The sequence below is a fragment of the Hylobates moloch genome, unplaced genomic scaffold (genome assembly GCF_009828535.3).
Source record: "Hylobates moloch isolate HMO894 unplaced genomic scaffold, HMol_V3 SCAFFOLD_5, whole genome shotgun sequence".
Classification (NCBI taxonomy): domain Eukaryota; kingdom Metazoa; phylum Chordata; class Mammalia; order Primates; family Hylobatidae; genus Hylobates; species Hylobates moloch.
This window is the reverse complement of record NW_026652280.1, coordinates 123,013,716-123,031,556: the sequence shown is the minus strand read 5'-3', so window position 1 is coordinate 123,031,556 and position 17,841 is coordinate 123,013,716. Positions and strand designations below refer to the sequence as shown.

The 17,841-nt window shown below is 36.6% G+C and overlaps 1 pseudogene; it reads left to right on the top strand.

Annotated features, from left to right (window-relative positions):
* The first annotated feature begins 388 nt into the window (after positions 1–388).
* LOC116467960 (AP-2 complex subunit beta-like) lies at positions 389–17,289 on the top strand (annotated as a pseudogene).
* Positions 17,290–17,841: the final 552 nt, after the last annotated feature.

The following is a 17,841-nucleotide window of genomic DNA, read 5'->3' as shown; positions in this document are numbered from 1 at the left end:
TGTGAGTGTGTGTTGGTTGTGGTGGTGGCAGCTTGTTAAGTTGGCCTCACCTCAGGCCCTGGGGGAGAAAGTGGTCAGGTGTCAGCAGAGTTGAAATGGGATAAGTAGTTTCCCAATTCCCCAGCCCCTTGATGACCCACTGGGCAGCCTGTATGAGTCCTTATAGGGCTACATGGGAGTTTGATCAGCCCAGGGTTCAGGTGCTGGCTGTGATGAAGGGAGATGGGCTGGTCCCCAAGTCACTGGCCAAACTCTCAGGCATAAGCAGGCAGAACACCTCAGTGGTGGGAGCCTAAATGAAGATCACAGGCCTGTGGGGGTAGGGTTTTAAGAAAGGTTCTGGGCCACAGCTGAAATGCTCAGGTGGGGGAAGGGTGAGGGAGATAGGATGCCAGAAGGCAACAAGCCCTGTTTGGCAGGGAGCAGCAGAGGAGGGGGAGTCCTGTAGTAAGCAATCTAGTTGCCTCTCAGTACTGTGGCTGTGGCACGTTGTGGCAGGCTGTGGCCTGTGAAAGCTCTCAACCCCTTTGTTCTCTCCCTAGCCTGTCAGTTACCTCTGGAGAATGGCCTGCCAATTACCTCCTGGAGTTCCATCCCAGAAGTACTCTGAGCCATGACCTACTAGACTGTTCAGGCAGGGGTGGGACAGGTGCACTGAGGGCCAAAGTTAAGGAACCCTGCCTGTCAAGGAGCAGTGCAGTCAGAGGTTTTGGCAGCAAAGGCCCTCTCAATATGGCAGCAGGTGCTGGAGGTGCACAACAGCATTTGTTTCCTCTCCAGCCTGAGGGCATCAGGGATGGGACCATGGCAGCCAGCAGGGCCAAGGAAGGGCCTGTCAGTTACCTCTGAGAGTTCCATCTCAGAGGAATGAGGAGCTACTGCTAACTGCAGTGATCAGGTGAGGTTGGAACATCTGCTCTGGGGGTCCAACTCTGTGTCCCTTGCCTGGGAAGGAGCAGTGGGGGCAAGGTCTGTAGTCTGTTCACTCCTCAGCACCAGCGATACAGCATCTACCCTAGGGGCCTGCAAAAGAGCCTGTCCTCTCTTGTTGGTGAGGCTATGGTAGCTGGCACTGAGGTATTCAGGAATCCAAGGCTAATGGAACTCCATATGGGCTTGAGTGGTGCATGTGCAGAATCAAGTGGTGTTCTGTGTCTGTCTGGAAGCCTGGGCGGGAAGAGGGGTGGGTGGCTTTCTGATGCCCAGGATTGCAAAGGTCCATGGCAGAAATGTAGGTCTTTTGGGGGTTCTCACTCTCCCTTTCCCCATGTTAGGGAGCTTCTCCTGGATCTGTACTGGTCCTGGGTGGGCAGCTGCCTAGCTTTGCACCTCTTGTTCTCCATGGATTCTGTTGCTTCCTTGGTGAATCCCAATGTGGTCTTGGATGGTCTACTTGAAGAACTAGCATTTGCTCATCATCTTGTTTCCTCTCTGTGAGAGCTGAGCTCACTAGTTGCTTCTGGTCAACCACCTTGAATGGGAACCTCTATAATCTTTATGTAATATAGGTTGGTACAAAAGTAATTGTGGTTTTGGACCACGAATATTAAATCATTATAACTAGGCTCAGACAAATCTTTATTAATCAAAATATGATTCATTACAATCAACACATATTCGACAATGATAAATAAGTTTGTTTATTCCTATAGAATAAAAATTTGTGCTTTGGGAATTTATGAACTCTTGAAAAGATCCTTCTGTATCCTGCTAGTTGTGAAAGCATTTTCCCTGCAAAAAGTTGTCAAGATGCTTGAAGAAATGGTAGTCAGTTGGCAAGAGGTCAGGTGAATATGGCAGATGAGGCAAAACATTGTAGCCCAATTCATTCAACTTTTGAAGCATTGGTTGTATGACATGCAGTCAAGTGTTGTGGTGGAGAAGAATTAGACCCTTTCTGTTGACCAATGTCAGCTGTAGGCATTGCAGTTTTAGATGTATCTTATCAATTGCTGAGCATACTTCTCAGATGTAATGGTTTCACCTGGAATCAGAAATCTGTATTGGATATTACTGGCAGCAGACCACCAAAGAGTGACCATTACCTTTTAATGGTGCAAGTTTTGCTTTGGGAAGTGATTTGGACCTGCTTCTTGGTCCAAACACTGAGCTGTTCATCATCAGTTGTCACATGAAACCCACTTTTAATTACACATCGCAATATGATCAAGAAATGGTTTATTGTTCTCGCATAGAATAAGAGAAGAGGATACTTCAAAACTACATTGGTAGGGTTTTTTTTTTCCTTCAGCAGTTTAAATATGTTATTTCAATGGTTTTTTTTCCTCCATTATTTCTAATGAGAAGTCAACCATTAATTGTATCATTTGGTTTATTTGATGTACACTTTCAAGAATTTTCTTTGTTTTAGCTTTCTTCTGTTTGATATATTCAAGTATGATACTCTCTGTGTTTCTGCTGTTTGGGGTTCATTGAAGTTGTTAGATCTGTAAGTTAATCTTTCTTGTCAAATTTTGAGCATTTGGAATCACCATCACTACAGGTGTTTTTCTGATCCTTTATGTTTCTATTCATTTCCTGGAACTCCACTTACGTTGAAATGCTTCCTTTTGTTCCACATACCACAAAATATCTGTTTGTTTATTTTTTTCATTTTTTTCTCTCCATTTTTTGAATTTTAAAATTTCTGTTGCTTTATCTTTAGGCTTAAAAATTCTTAATTTATTTCAAGTCGCTTGTTAAACAGCAGAGATTTTAATTTCAGCTATTACATTTTTGAGTCCTCTAATTTACACTCATTTCTTTACAATTTGCAATCTTTTTCTAAAGTTTACAATTTTATTTTATAATTTACAACCTCCATTGAGATTTCTTATTATTTGTTGCATGTTTTTCTTTGATTATTTGAACATGGATTCCTTAATTTCTTCGAATATATACATAATATCTACTTTTATAGATAATAAAAGATATCTACTCTAACATCTAGATCCACCTGAAGTCAATTTCTACTGGCTGTTTCTCTTTTTCACTGGCTATTGTTCCCTTTTCTATTTCTTTGTCTAGTTCATGAATAGCAATTTGATTAATAATTATACGTGATAGATATATATCCATTTTGGGCACTCTTTTGTTCTCCTGAAGGCTGTTTTTTGTTTATTTTAGTAGTCAATTATCTGCACTCAAATTGCGAATTAGGTCTCCACTGTGTTATGCAACATTTATTAGTCCATACTCGCACTGCCATAAATAACTACCTGAGACTGGATAACTTACAAAAAAAAGAGGTTTAATTGGCTCACAGTTCTACAGGCTGTACAGAAAGCATGGCTAAGGAGGCCTCAGGAAACTTTGAGTTATAGCAAAAGGTGAAGGGGAAGCCGGCATGTTTTACATGCCTGAGCAGGGGGAAGAGGGTGAGGTGGGAGGTACTACACATTTCTAAACAACCAGATCTCGCGTAACTCACTCGCTGTCAGGAGAACTGCACCAAAAGGGAAATCCTCTCCCATAATCCAATCACTTTTCACCAGGACCCACCTCTAACATTGAGAATTACAAATTGACATGAGATTTGAGTGGGGACATGCACCCAAGCCATATCACAGCCTCTCATGTATCTGCTCTGTGTTTGTTTTTGTTTTTTTTTGTTTGTTTGTTTGTTTTTTGTTTTTGTCTGATTCCTTTGGGATCTCCCCTATGTCTGCATAGTTCAGACATTACTTAGTGATTCTAGCAGAGGATGTGCTCAGGCACCTCAAACTAATATTGTAAGTTTTCCACCCCTACCACCCCAGCTATATGCGAGTTGAGGATTATATACAAAGGTTCAGCAAGTTCATATTCTCCACAGGCTTTCAGTTTTCCCTGAGCTCTCTAGGGTTTCTCACACATTTTCATTTTAGCTCCAGCCAATTGTATTTGAAAAATTTATTATTTCAGTTCTTCTCTGGCTTCTCTTGCTTCTAAATCTTCCCACTGAATTTCTACTTGCTCTTCTAACCACCCTGATTTGAGTCCACCACCAGCATCAAGTAAAGCTGTGGGATTTTGCCAACCAAACTGATCAGATGGAAGTGCCTCTAGGCAAGAATGCTACAGACTCATTTTTTTAATCTAATGCAGTACCAGTTTTTTTTTTTTCTTTTTCTGAGTAAACACTGCTCAAGTTGCCCTGAAATTTGTTTTAAAAATGTTTACCTGTTTTATATTTTTTTCTGTTGAGAAGAATAGATCCTCCTCTGATGACAATTGTCAGGAGAAAATACTTTCTTTACTGATAATACACCAGAAAACACATTTGAGATAGTTAACGCATTTTTTAAAAACTCTAAAATAAACAAACCTATTATAGTATAGTTACTACAGACAGGTTGGTATAATTCCCAAAAGAAATACTTAAAGTAAGCCATCAGAACAGTTTAGGTTGCTTTAAAAAATAATTTATTTTTGCATCCAAGAGTTCCATAATTTAAAACAAAATCTACTAATGAATTATATTCACTTTATGTAATCCATATAATGCTATCAGTCTTACAAAATATACTACTTGCACAATGTAAGCATTATAGCTTGTAAAGACTCAACACCAAAGATGGACATACGTGAGGTTTTCCTTTGTATTAATGAGGGAAATAAAAAAATTAGACTTAAAAAAATCAATGATACACTGAAGCATCAAATTTTATTTTCATATTAATGAAACATGTCTAGGCACAAAGTAATTATTATTTTTGCAGTAAAGAGAAATCTGTTTTAAGAAAATAATATATCTTGATAATAATACATATTCTACTTTTATTGCATCCTTATTATAGAAAAAGTACTATGCTAATCTTGTACATAGATCTTATCATTTGACCCTCACAATTGCCTTTTGGTGGGTGCCATTAGCAGAGAGTTTAATTTAGAGCTGTAGAATGACAGCATTGCCTTCCCATGCACATTATTAAAGTTTTGGAAGAAAAAAAAGCTGGCGTATCTCTTTTTATTCTGTACGTTGAGAATTATTTAAAATACTAACAAAACATTCTCAATATGTATTTTTAAAATGCCCTTAAAGGTTAGCCTTTCTTTCTTCATGTTAGTAACTTTAGTGTATTCATCACTGTGAAGAAAAATGCAGTACAGAGCCTTTAGAATATGAGCAGTAATAACTTAGTGAATGATTTGAGCAATGATGCAAACTTTAGCAGGAAACATACAGGTCTAATGCTTTTAGTTTGGAATGCATGTGACTAAGTATCTGATCTAAGTTTTGTATAAATGAAAGTGAATAATAAAGAAAACCCTAGAAACTACTAATTCCTCTATTTTGTTTCCTGAAATTTTATTTCATTCCATTTATACCTTAAACTAAAGAAATGCCTTAGCCTGGACAAATCTATTTCCTCTTTTCCATTGCTTGACCTTAATCTGTATTTCTATGGGCTCTGATTGCCTGGGTCCCAGCATTTTGTGTGTGTGTGTGTATGATTCTGTGTACACTTACTTCATTTGTATTTATTTATTTAATTATTTCCAATTATTTTATTTTTACAAAAAGTATTTACCAGAAGTCAAATGAGCAGAGGGGCTCCTTTAAATCTATACCCACCTTGTTTTTACTTGGAGGAAAGGTCTATAGAAAGTGAGAGCACTAAAGGAAAGAGTCTAATTAAGAAAGTAAAAGTAATAGTATTTTCTGATGAGAATTTAAGGAATTGTCACTTTGACTGACAACTGACTAAATCTCTGTAATTTACCCCATCATATTTGAATTTATTTCCATTTCACATGGGCCCTGGTTTCTTTGACCTGTGAGTCTAATGTATGAACCACTGGCCTCCATTCATTTTCAATCTATCACTAACTAAACTTCTAGGGTGACACCTTCATCACAACTGCTGCATCTCCCCACTGCCCCAACATTTCTGAGTTTCTCAAACATTAAAAATGAAGACCTAGGCCTGGCATTTTATGCCTTTCTTTGTTGCTTTTGACTTTCGCATTTGGTGCTCAAACATAAATAAAGTTTTCCTTAGTGTGTCACATAATTTATTTTATGCTGTCTCCTATGTTTGAGTCACTTTCTTCATCTGTCTGCCAGCATTCAGTTTTCAGTAAAAGTCAATTTTCAGATTTCTTTGCTCTAAGAATATTTCTCCAACTGAGAAAAGATTTGTCCCAGTTTTGTGATACCCTTTTCAAAATGTCAGGCAGTTTATAAAAATTTTTAACCTGAAAAATTGTATTTAATCCTGTCAGCAACCTTGTGTAAGGAAGGTATCATTCGTTCTATTATGAACATGAAGAACTAAAGTTGTTTTTAAAACTACAATATTGATAAATATTTCATTAGAGAAAAGTTTCTCAAATTCAAGTTCTCTGTCTTTCATGACCAGAAATTTTTTCATTATGCAACTTTGCTCATACTGTAAGGTGTTCTGGAAAGTGTGGTACAGTAACACACCTGGGAAATTCAGTTAATTTAACTAGAAGTTAATTTCTTTAATTGTAAAGTAGACAACCCACTAACACGATTTATCAGATTGTGGGAAGAATTTTTATGTTAATAATAATACCCACATTTAATTGAGTAACTATTTTGTGCAGATATGTGGACATTTTGTTTTAGCTCATTAATCTTCACAGCAGTATGTAGACTGCTTATATTCTTATCTAATGTGCATTCCTTGACTTGCAAACTGGATTGTATTCCTTCTTGAAGCTCAAGGATGTTATACTCTGACTAGGGTCTCCTTTTTCTCTTCACCTATTTTTTTTCCAGAGATCATTTGACTTTTCCCCCTCCTTCCACCAAAGCAGGTCTTATTAAAGTTATAGTTTTTGCTCTCATCAAAGTTATCAATGAACACGTTTCTTAATTTAATGGTGCATTTTCAGTCTGCTCTATTCTATCAGCAGCATTTGACACAGCTAATCCTTACTTTTTCTTGAAATACTTTATCTGGCATTCAAAACACTAGTCTTTTAGTTTTCTCCTTACTTTGTTGGCTACTGCTTTCCTGAATTACCCTGAGTTTTCTGTCTTTAAACTTTGAAGAACGGCTGGTTTTAGTATTTTTCTTTCTTTTCTCCAACTATATGTATAGCCTAGACTATTCTTCTGAGACTCATGGATTAAATACCAAACATATATGCTGATTACTTCTAAATTTATTTATCCAGCTAGGAGCATTCTTCTGTATTATAGATTTATGTGTCGACCAATCTATTTGACTTTTCCACCTTGATATTTTAAAGTTATCTCAAATATCACATACAAATCCAAATTCCTTGATTTTCATATACAGTCCTAAACCTGCTTCTTCCTGTCTTCCTCCATTCTTCTCTATCCTTTCAATTACTTAAACCATTAATTTGTTTCCTATTGCTGTTGTATCAAGTTAGGACAATTTTTACAGCTTAAAGCAACACAAATGTATTCTCTGACAGTTCTGGAAATCAAGTCTCAAGCAAGTTTCATTAGGCTAAAATCAAGATGTTGTCAGGGCTGGTTTGTACTGGCTCAAAGGTATAACTCATTCTCTTACCTTTTCCAATGTCTAGAGGTTGTCTTTATTCCTGGCTCCTGACACTAAATTACATAGCATTTTCTCCCTTTGTTTCTGTCATCACATATCTCTCTTCCTCTCTCATTCTTCCTGAGTCTTCCTTAAAATATTTTTTTGTGGTTACACTGAGCTTGCCCTGAAAATCTAAAATACTCTCCCCATCTCAAGATCTTTAACTTAATCTCAACTGCTAAATCCCTTTTGCCATTTAATTTAACATTCACATGTTCCTGGGATTAGCACATATTCCGAATGCAGTTAATTCAGCCTACAATAGACTATATGATTTGGAGTCATTCTTCACTGCTCTCTTTCTCTCACAAACCACATCCAATTCATCAACAAATCCTACTGTATATACACATATTTTTTTGAAATCGGGCCTTGCCCTATCACCCAGGCTGAAGTGCAGTGACACAAGCATGGCTCACTGCAGCTTTGACCTCCTGGACTCAAGTGATCCTCCCACCTCAGCCTCTGAGTAACTAGTACCACAGGTGCACACGACCACACCTGGTTATATTTTTCCAAATTTTTATAGAGACAGAGTCTCACTATGTTGCCCAGGCTGGTTTTGAACTCCTTGGCTCAGGCTATCCTCCCACCTTGGCTCCCAAAGTGCTGAGTTTACAGGCACAAGTTACCACACCCAGCCCTAATTCTACTTTTGAAATGTACCCATAATCTGACCACTTCTTATCACCTTCTCTGACCCCAAATTGTTGAAATCACTGTAATCTGGATTCAAGGACAACCTCCAGCTAATCCCCTTGCTTCTAACCTTGCCACTATATGGTTCATTCTTCTCCCACATCTTATATCATACACTTTTCTAATGGCTTCTGATCCCTCTCAGAATTACATTTAAAATGATCATCATGGTTTCCATGTTTCTAAATCATGCTTCCAGTTTATCTGCCAGCCCTTGCTCTATTACTTGCCCCCTCACACATTCCTGTATAGCCACACCTGTCTCTTTGCATGATCAATCATAGGGCCTTTGAGATTATGTTCTTGTAGCTGGATCATTTTTCCCTAGATGATTTCACAAGGGTAGATCTCTCATTACCTTTAAATTTCTCTCACGCTGTAAGACAAATTTTCCTTAAAACATTATTGTGAAGAGTAGAATGTCCCAAGTACTTTTTCTTATCTTGTTCTGTTTTTCTTTTTAATACTTATTACCACCTGACACATTATAAATTTCTTTCTTTAAGAATTTCCTGATGATCTCTTCACAAAGTGTAGGATAGCAGCCGTGTATCCACATGGCCAGATGATGCTTGCTGTAGTGTAAACAATAATTAACTATGTGTTGAATGACTGAACAAATGAATGAGTTAATGAATTAATGAATATAAAACACTGAAGTTAGAGGTAGAGATCATTTTCCTTTCTTTACAGGCAAGAAAACTGAATCCAAATTGAGATACATGCACTGAATTATGAGAAGAGACAAAACTTGGATTTGAGCTCATGTTTTCTGACTCCAAACACTTGCTTAAGCTATACATTGTAATGACATGCTCAGTAAGTGGTGCAACCATGCTAAAAGAATGTAAAGATTTTAGGTTTTGGAACTCTTTACTGAATATGTGTGATATATAGTTAATCTCTACCAGCAATGAGCAAGTTTGTACTGATTTTTAAAATTCATCTTAAAATGTCTTTAACATCTTCTCTAAGAGGCCACAGATACGTTAAATAAAGCTTACGTAAGATATATATATACATTATACTCGCTTACTATGGTTTTAAGACTACTTGCCTTGTCTTTTCCCACTATGCCTGTGGCTCCTTCCTTTAAGTGTTTGTCCCATTTTCCTCCTCTATCCTATGAAGAATGGAGGAAACACATTCTCTATCCCCTCATTCTACTTTATCTTTCTTCACAAAATTTCTTTCCACTAACCAATATCATTGTATTAAATATTTACTTATTAATTTGCCTAATGTTTATCTCTAACACGAGACTACAAACCCAGTAAAGGTAGGGATTTAAAAATTATATCTTTTAATATATTTAAATATATTGTTAAATACTATTTTTATGTTATCATTATTCATTCATTCACTCATCCATTTTACTTTAGTAGAAGCACTGAATAAATATTTTTGAAAGATAATTCCAGTAGAAGTGCATATAGGCTGTTATTTAACAGTTTATTAGCTGTAAATTAGCAGATTTTTATACTTGGTTAGGAATTTATTCATTCACTCCACACAGTTTTACTTAGAGCCTACTATATGCTACGAATGAAATTACGTGCTAGGTGAAAAGAAAAAAAACTAAGCACAAATGACTAATATTTATTATAACATCGATACATTGTCAAAAATACTTTGTAACTTAGCTTTTAGTATGGTTGGCTTCTCTCTCCCATTCTCACGAAGAAACAAATGCAATATGGAGAACATTGAAATAGCACCAGTCTAGAAGGTTGAATTCATAAGTTTAAGAAAAGTCCTTAGACCGGTGTTTTCAATGCATTCTCCATATGGTACTGCAGTCTAAAACTTTTCTCGGTAACAATGTCAGAGGATGAAACTTTCAGATACTGAATGCAAGTGACCAACGTTCTTTTATTATGAACAATCCATTATTCTTATCTTCACAGAATTGGAATAGTAAGTGTAAGTTAGAGGTGGTTACTAAGGCCTTTTGCAGGTAAGAGTGAGAATCGTGGTAAAAAAAAAAAAAAAGTGCTGCCTATCGGTCAATTGCTTAAGGCAATCAAACTTCTAGGCTGCGAGAGGCTAAGCATTATTGAGGTTACACCATTTCCAGTCCCCTTAATAAGAATTGGTAACCACTTAAGGATTTTTGGAAGGAGCTCTTGCAAGAATAAAGAGTACATATTTGCTTGGAGTGTTCCTTTTCCATAAATTCTTTAAGAATCAAGCATGGCAGGAGTAGGTATAGGAAGGATTATGGATACATTCACCTCTAACAACAGCCTTGCCTAGAAGGCCCAAAAGTGATGACTATACACTCAAGGAATTTGGACTCAACATACAGACTCGCATAAAAAAGGAGAAATTACATTGAACAAGGATCCCACTTTGACTGGTACTGCCTGAATAGATTTAAGTAGCAACTTAAAAGGTATAGAGTCCTTTATACGCCAGGAATTCTCTTTTCCAAACAGGCAGAACATGGCTTTAGAGTGCAGGCTGTGGACTCTTCAGTAGCCTGTGTTAGGATTTCAGTTTTAAGAGCAAGTAATTACCTTTTCTGGCAAACTTGGAGGGATGTTTTGTCTAATAACTAAACTTGGATATTGTTGTGTTTTGTTTAAAAGTTTTTTGGAGGGCCACAACCACACTGTTTCAACCAAATCCTCTTGTTTGCCTGCTCTATGTTGTTTACAGTAAATTTAAAAAGCAAAAAGGAACAACCTAATAGAGAAGACCAGCCCTTGGTCTACCAGGTATCTACAGCCTGACTTGCCACCATCTGCCTTGACTAGATGGCTCCTGTGAATATTAGAAAACTACATTAATGAAGACTCCTGAGATGTAGATTCAATTATGGGAGGTGAGTACAAAAAAATAGATTGCCTATGGTGAACTAACTACATGGAAAGATTTCCTAAGCTAATGTGAAGAGATAAAAATTGAATGCAATCATCATGAACTCAAAGGTGTGTGTATGTATGTGTGTTTGCGCATTTGTGTTTTCAAGCCTCTGCCTAAACTGCTTGGTATGTCTAGATCTTCTTATAAAATTCTAAGAATCTTTGTTAGCAGATCAGGGAACGCAGGTATTACAGGATATAATTCATAAGCAAAAACTATTACTGGGGAAAATTATCACAGCCTCAAAGAAGTATGTAATACATTTTAAAAGAGGCTTTGATAGTGCCTTAGGAGAAACTCTGGGAAAATGCAGAAATCCAGCACAGAAGTTTTAGGCAAAAATGAATGATACAGGCTGGGCTCAGTGGCTCACGCCTATAATCTGAGCAGTTTGGGAGGCTGAGATGGGTGGATCACATGATGTCGGGAGTTTGAGACCAGCCTGGCCAACATGGTGAAATCCTGTCTCTACTAAAAATACAAAAATTAGCCAGGTGTAATGGTGCACATCTGTAAATCCCAGCGACTTGGGAGGCTGAGGCATGAGAATCACTTGAACCTGGGAGGCGGAGGTTGCAGTGAGCAGAGATCGTGCCACTGCACTCCAGCCTGGGTGATAGAGGAGACTCCATCTCAATAAAAACCAAAAAAAAAAAAAGAGTGTGATCGAGGATCTCTGTTTTTCCCTAAAGCTCTGTGCACTTGGGCTTAGGGAACTCCATGAAAGATAGTTCCAATTTAGAAATCTTTTGAGTCTGATTTTCATTTGTGGTACATATGAGAAAAAGAAGAACATCGGGTCAGGAGAGCCTATGTCCTCATCTGCTCAGGCTGCCATAACAAAATGCAATCAATTGGATGGCTGAAACAACAGAAATGTATTTTCTCACTGATCACAGTTCAACAGTATTTAGTTTCTAGTGAGGGTTTTCTTCCCGGCTTGTAGATGGCCATGATATCATTGTGTGCTCACATGACCTCTTGTTTGTGTGCTGGGAAAGAGACTGCTGTGGTGTCTTTTCTTCTTATAAAGGGCACCAGCCCTGTTGGATTAGAGCCACAATTTATTACATCATTTAACCTTTATCATCTCTTTATAGGCCCTATCTTCAAATACTATTTTCACTATTTTATTCTATACTATTTATTATACTATTTATTTATTGTACTCCTATTTGAGGATATGGATTCAAACTTTAAATTCTGGAGGGAAAAAATTCAGTCCATAGCGGCATAGAAAATGCTTTTGCCACTTGATGTAATGCAGAGAGAAATTCAGGAAATTGGGTCTGCAGACATTGTAAGGACAAAGATCATACGTACAGAGCTGCCTGTTGCAAATATTGGATCTTCAGCACGAGAATAGCATGGATGTTATGTTTCTGAATTTCTAGGCTAGGAAATGCTAAGGTGAAGGTAGAGTGAAGAACATATGCCCATGCTTATAGGAAAAAATTATACCACCACTAAACAGAAAGGAATACTTCAAGAAGATTGAGTAACTGAAGGAGTCACAAGGGTAAATTTGTTAATTTGCTTCTGTGGGAGCTTTCAGGAGCCATGTGTACAGTTTTTGGAGTTCTCACTAGCACTACATTGCTCAAAGGCTAGATTAAGGATGATATTGTGGGAGGAACACAAATACGTTTATTCTATCCACCTTTTATAGTTTTATTTTCTTTAATATTTATTTTTAATTTATGGTAAAATATACATAACATAAAACTTACCATGTTAGCCCTTTTTAAGTATGCAGTTAAGTGGCATTAAGTGTGTTTATATTGTTGTGCTACCATCACCACGATGCATCCACAGAATTTTTATTTATTTTGCGAAACTGAAACTCTGTATCCATTAAATAATAACTTCCTATTTCTCCCTCCCAGAAGCCCTGAGAAACAAGCATTTTACTTTCTATCTCAATGAATATGACTTCTCTAGATACCTAAGTGTAATCCTCGCATTTGTCCTTTTGTCAATGGCTTATTTCACTCAGCATAATGTCCTTAAGATCCATTCATGCTTTAGCATGTGCCAGAATTTTATTTCTTTTTAAGGCTGAATAATATTTCATTGTATGTACATAATTATATTTTGTTTATCCATTGACTGTCTTCTACCTTTGATCTATTGCAAATAATGCTGCTATGAAAATAGTTGTATAGATATCACTTCATGTCCCTGCTTTCAATTGTTGTAGGTATATAACCAATGTGGAATTGGTAGATCACAGGATAATTCTATGTTTAACTTTTTGAGGAACTGCTATACTGTTGCTTACAGTGGCTGTACCATTTTACATTCCTACCAACAAAGCACAAGAGTTCCAGTGTCTACACATCTTCATCAATGCTTGTTATTTCCTGTTTCTTTCATAATAGCCACCCTAAAGTGTGAGAAATGGTATCTCATTGTGGTTTTAATTTGCATTTCCCTAATTATTAGTGATGTTGAGAATATATGCATGTACTTACTATTTGTATATCTCCTTTGGAGAAACATTTATTTACTTACTTGCCTATTTTAAAATTGGATTGCTTGTGTTTTTTGCTGTTGAGTTTTAGAAATTCTCCATATATTCTGGATATTAATCCTTTATCAGATATGTTATTTGCAAGTATTTTTTCTCTCTAATTCTGCATGCTGCCCTTTTACTCTGTTGATAGAGTCTTTTTTTGCACAAAGAAAAAAATATTTTTGATGTCTAATTTGCCTACTTATTTTGCCTGTGCCTTTGGTGTCATGGCCAAGAAAATATTGCCAAGTCAAACGTCATAAAGCTTTTTCCTATGTTTTCTTTTTAAGAATTTTATAGTTTTTAGGTCTTATGTTTATGTCCTTGATCTATTTTGTGTTAATTTTTTAATATAGTATGGGTTAAGGCTCCAACTTTATTCTTTTGCATGTGGATTTCCAATTTTTCTGACAAAGTTAGTTTAAAAGACTTATTTTTCTACTGAATGGTCTGGGAAATCTGGCTGAAAGTCACTTGTAAATATATATGAGGGTTTATTTCTGGGTTCCCTATTCTATTTCATTAATCATCTATCTATCTTTGAGCCAGTGCCACACTGTTTTGATTTCTGTAGCTTTGTAATATGTTTTACAATCAGAGTGTAGAAGATAAGTATCTTAATTCATCTTTTCCAAGATTGTTTTGGCTGTTTAGAATTCCTTGAGTTTACATGCAAATTTTAGGGTAGATTTTTCAATTTCCAGGAAAAAAGTCATCATTGGTATTTTGATAGAGATTGCATTGAATTTGTAGATATCTCTGGGTTAGTGACATCTTAACAATATTACGTTTTGCAGTCTATGAAATCAGTATGCCTTAATTTATTGATGTCTTTAAAATATCTTTCAGCAATGTTTTATTGTTTTCAGTGTACAAGTCTTTATCTTCGTTTAATTTATTCCTAAGAATTTTATTTTATTCTTTTCAGTACTATTATAAATGAAAGTTTCTATTTTATATTGTTCATTGTTAGTGTATAAAAATGCAACTAATTTTTGTGTTAAATTTGTATCCTCCAACTTTGCTGAATTTATTATTTCTAAAAGATTTTGTGAAATATTTAGGATTTTCTTCTTATAAAATTATACTGTTTGTGAACAGAGATAATTTTACTAATTCATTTTCAATTTGGATTCCTTTTATTTCTTTTTCTTGCCTAATTTTCATGGCCAGGACTTCCAGTACTATGTTGAATAGAAATGACAAAAAGTGAGCATTCTTGTCTTGTTTTTAATCTTAATGGTAATGCTTTCAGTTTTTCACCATTGTGTATGAGGTTAGCTGGGTTTTTCACACATGGCCTTTATTATGTTGGAGTGATTTCCTTCTATTCCTAGTTGGTTGATTGGTCATGTAGTAGTGTTGAACCTTATCATCTTGTCAATTTTTTGCATCCGTTGAGATGATTTTTGGTTTAGTTTCCCCTTCACTCTGTTAATGTATTACATTGATTGATTTTTATATATTAAACCGTGCTTGCATTCCAGGAATAAATCCCACTAGTAATGGTGTATAATATTTTAAGTGGGCTATTGAATTCAATTTGCTAATACATTTTTGGTGAGTAACTTGTTTATCACGATATTAGTCTACAGATTTATTTTTCTGTATTTTCTTGGTTAGGCTTTGTTATCAGTTTAATACTTTACTCAGAATGGGCTTGAAAGTGTTCTCTCCTCTTCAAATTTTCAGAAAAGTTTGAGGAGAATGGGTGTTAATTCTTCTTTAAATGTTTGAGAAAATTTCCCTATTAAGCTATCTAGTCCTGGGCTTTACTTTGCTGGGAGGTTGTTGATTACTGATTTAATCTCCTTATTAGTTATAGGTCTATTCAGATATTCTATTTTTTCATGATTCAGTGTTGGTAGGTTTTGTCTTTCTGGGAACATGTCTATTTCATCTAGGCTATTAAATTTTTTGGAGTGCAATTTATCTTACTACTCTCTTGTAATATTTTTGTATCTTTAGAAATAGTAGTAATGTCCTCTCTTTCATTTCTGATGTTACTTTTTTGAATCTTCTCTTTTTCTAGTCCATCTAGCTAAAAGTTTGTCAATTTTGTTGAACTTTCCAGAGAACCAACTCTTGCCTTTGTTATTTCTATTGTTTTTCTACTACTGATTTTGCTTATCTCTGTTCTAATTTTTATTATTTCCTTTTTGAGCTAGTTTCGTGTTTAGTTTGTTTTTTCTATTTCTAGTTTGCTAAAGTGTAATGTTAGGCATATTGATGTGAGGTCTTTCCTCCTTTTTAATATAAGCATTTATTTACAGCTATAAATTTTTCTCATAATACTGTGTTTGCTGCATCCTGTAAGCTTTGGTATGTTATGCTATAATTTTCATCTGTTTCGAGATATTCTATAATTTCCCTTATGATTTCTTTTTTGATCCACTTGTTGATTAACAGTGTGTTGTACAGAATTCTGATAATCCTGACCTTCGAGATGGGGGCTATATTTATTGGTGTCTTCTCTCAACCGACCCAGTCACAGCTAAACAAGTAGTTTTGTCTGAGAAGCCACTGATCTCTGAGGAGACAGATCTTATTGAGCTAACTCTACTGGAGAGATCATGTGCCACATTCGTTCTTTGGCCTCTGTGTATCATAAGCCTCCAAATATTTTTTGCAGAAGGAAGTCATGGAATCCATTGTAAGTAGTTGCCAATTCATCATGGGAGCACTGATTCAGGTGACAGCCCTGTTGGTGCCACCACTGCAACTAACCTGAAACAGCCTCAGGTTATCCCCTCTTAAGGTGATCTTCTCGGGGATCTTTTAAACCTTGACCTCAGTCAACCAGTCAATGTGCCACAGGTGTCCTCCATGCAGATGGGAGCAGTGGATCTCCTGGGAGGAGGACTAGATAGTCTGGTGGGACAATCCTTCATCCTATCATGGGTGTCTGCAATCTCTGTTTCTTCACCTACACCTGCTGTGGTCAGAAATGGACTGAACGACTACTTCGAACTCTCCACAGGGATAGGCATGGCACCTGGTGGGTATGTGGCTCCTAAGGCTACTTCTGGCTACCTGCATTAAACGATAAAGGCTTAGAGATTTCAGGAACATTGACTCACCACCAAGGGCACATCTATATGGAAAGGAACTTCACCAGTACAGCTCTGCAGCATATGACAGATTTTGCAATCTAGTTTAACAAGAATAGCACTCCTCTGGCCATCCATACACCACTGATGCCAAACCAGAACATTGATGTCTCCCTGCCTCTCAACACCTTGGACCTAGTCAGGAAGATGGAACCTCTAAATAACCTGCAGGTGGCTGTGAAAAACAATATTGATGTCTTCTACTTCAGCCACCTCACCTCACTCAGTGTGCTTTTTAGAAGATGGCAAAATGGAGCACCAGGTCTTTCTTGCAACAGGGAAGTGTATTCCCAATGAAATGAACTCCAGTTTTAGATTAAGGAATGTCATTTAAATGCTGACATTGTTTCCAGCAAGTTGCAAAACAATAATGTTTATACTATTGCCAAGAGGAATGTAGAAGGGCAGGACATGCTGTACTAATCCCTGAAGCTCACTAATGGCATTTGGATTTTGGCTGAGCTATGTATCCACCCAGGAAACCCCCATTATATGCTGTCACTGAAGTGCAGAGCTCCTGAAGTCTCCCAGTACATATCAAGTCTAGGACGGCATTTTGAAAAACTAACAAGACCGGTCCACTACCTTCCAATCACTCTGTGATCAGTGCAAGCCAAGAACTCTTTTTTTTTTTTTAAATGATTTCCAGTAAGAAAAGGAATAATGATTTATTTTCCCCCAACTTTTTAAAAAATCACAAATCTTTATAAAAGTTTGAAAAATAATACAATGCACATCCACGTACCCTTTAGCTAGAGTAAACATTTTGGTATTTTCCCATATTTCTTTTTTTTTTTAATTTTTTTTCTTTTTTTTTTTTTGGTATACTTTAAGTTCTAGGGTACGTGTGCACAACGTGCTGGTTTGTTACATATGTATACATGTGCCATGTTGGTGTGCTGCACCTATTAACTCGTCATTTACATTAGGTATATCTCCTAATGCTATCCCTCCCCCCTCCTCCCACCCCACAACAGGTCCCAGTGTGTGATGTTCCCCTTCCTTTGTCCAAGTGTCCTCATTGTTCAATTCCCACCTATGAGTGAGAACATGCGGTGTTTGGTTTTTTGTCCTTGTGATAGTTTGCTGAGAATGATGGTTTCCAGCTTCATCCATGTCC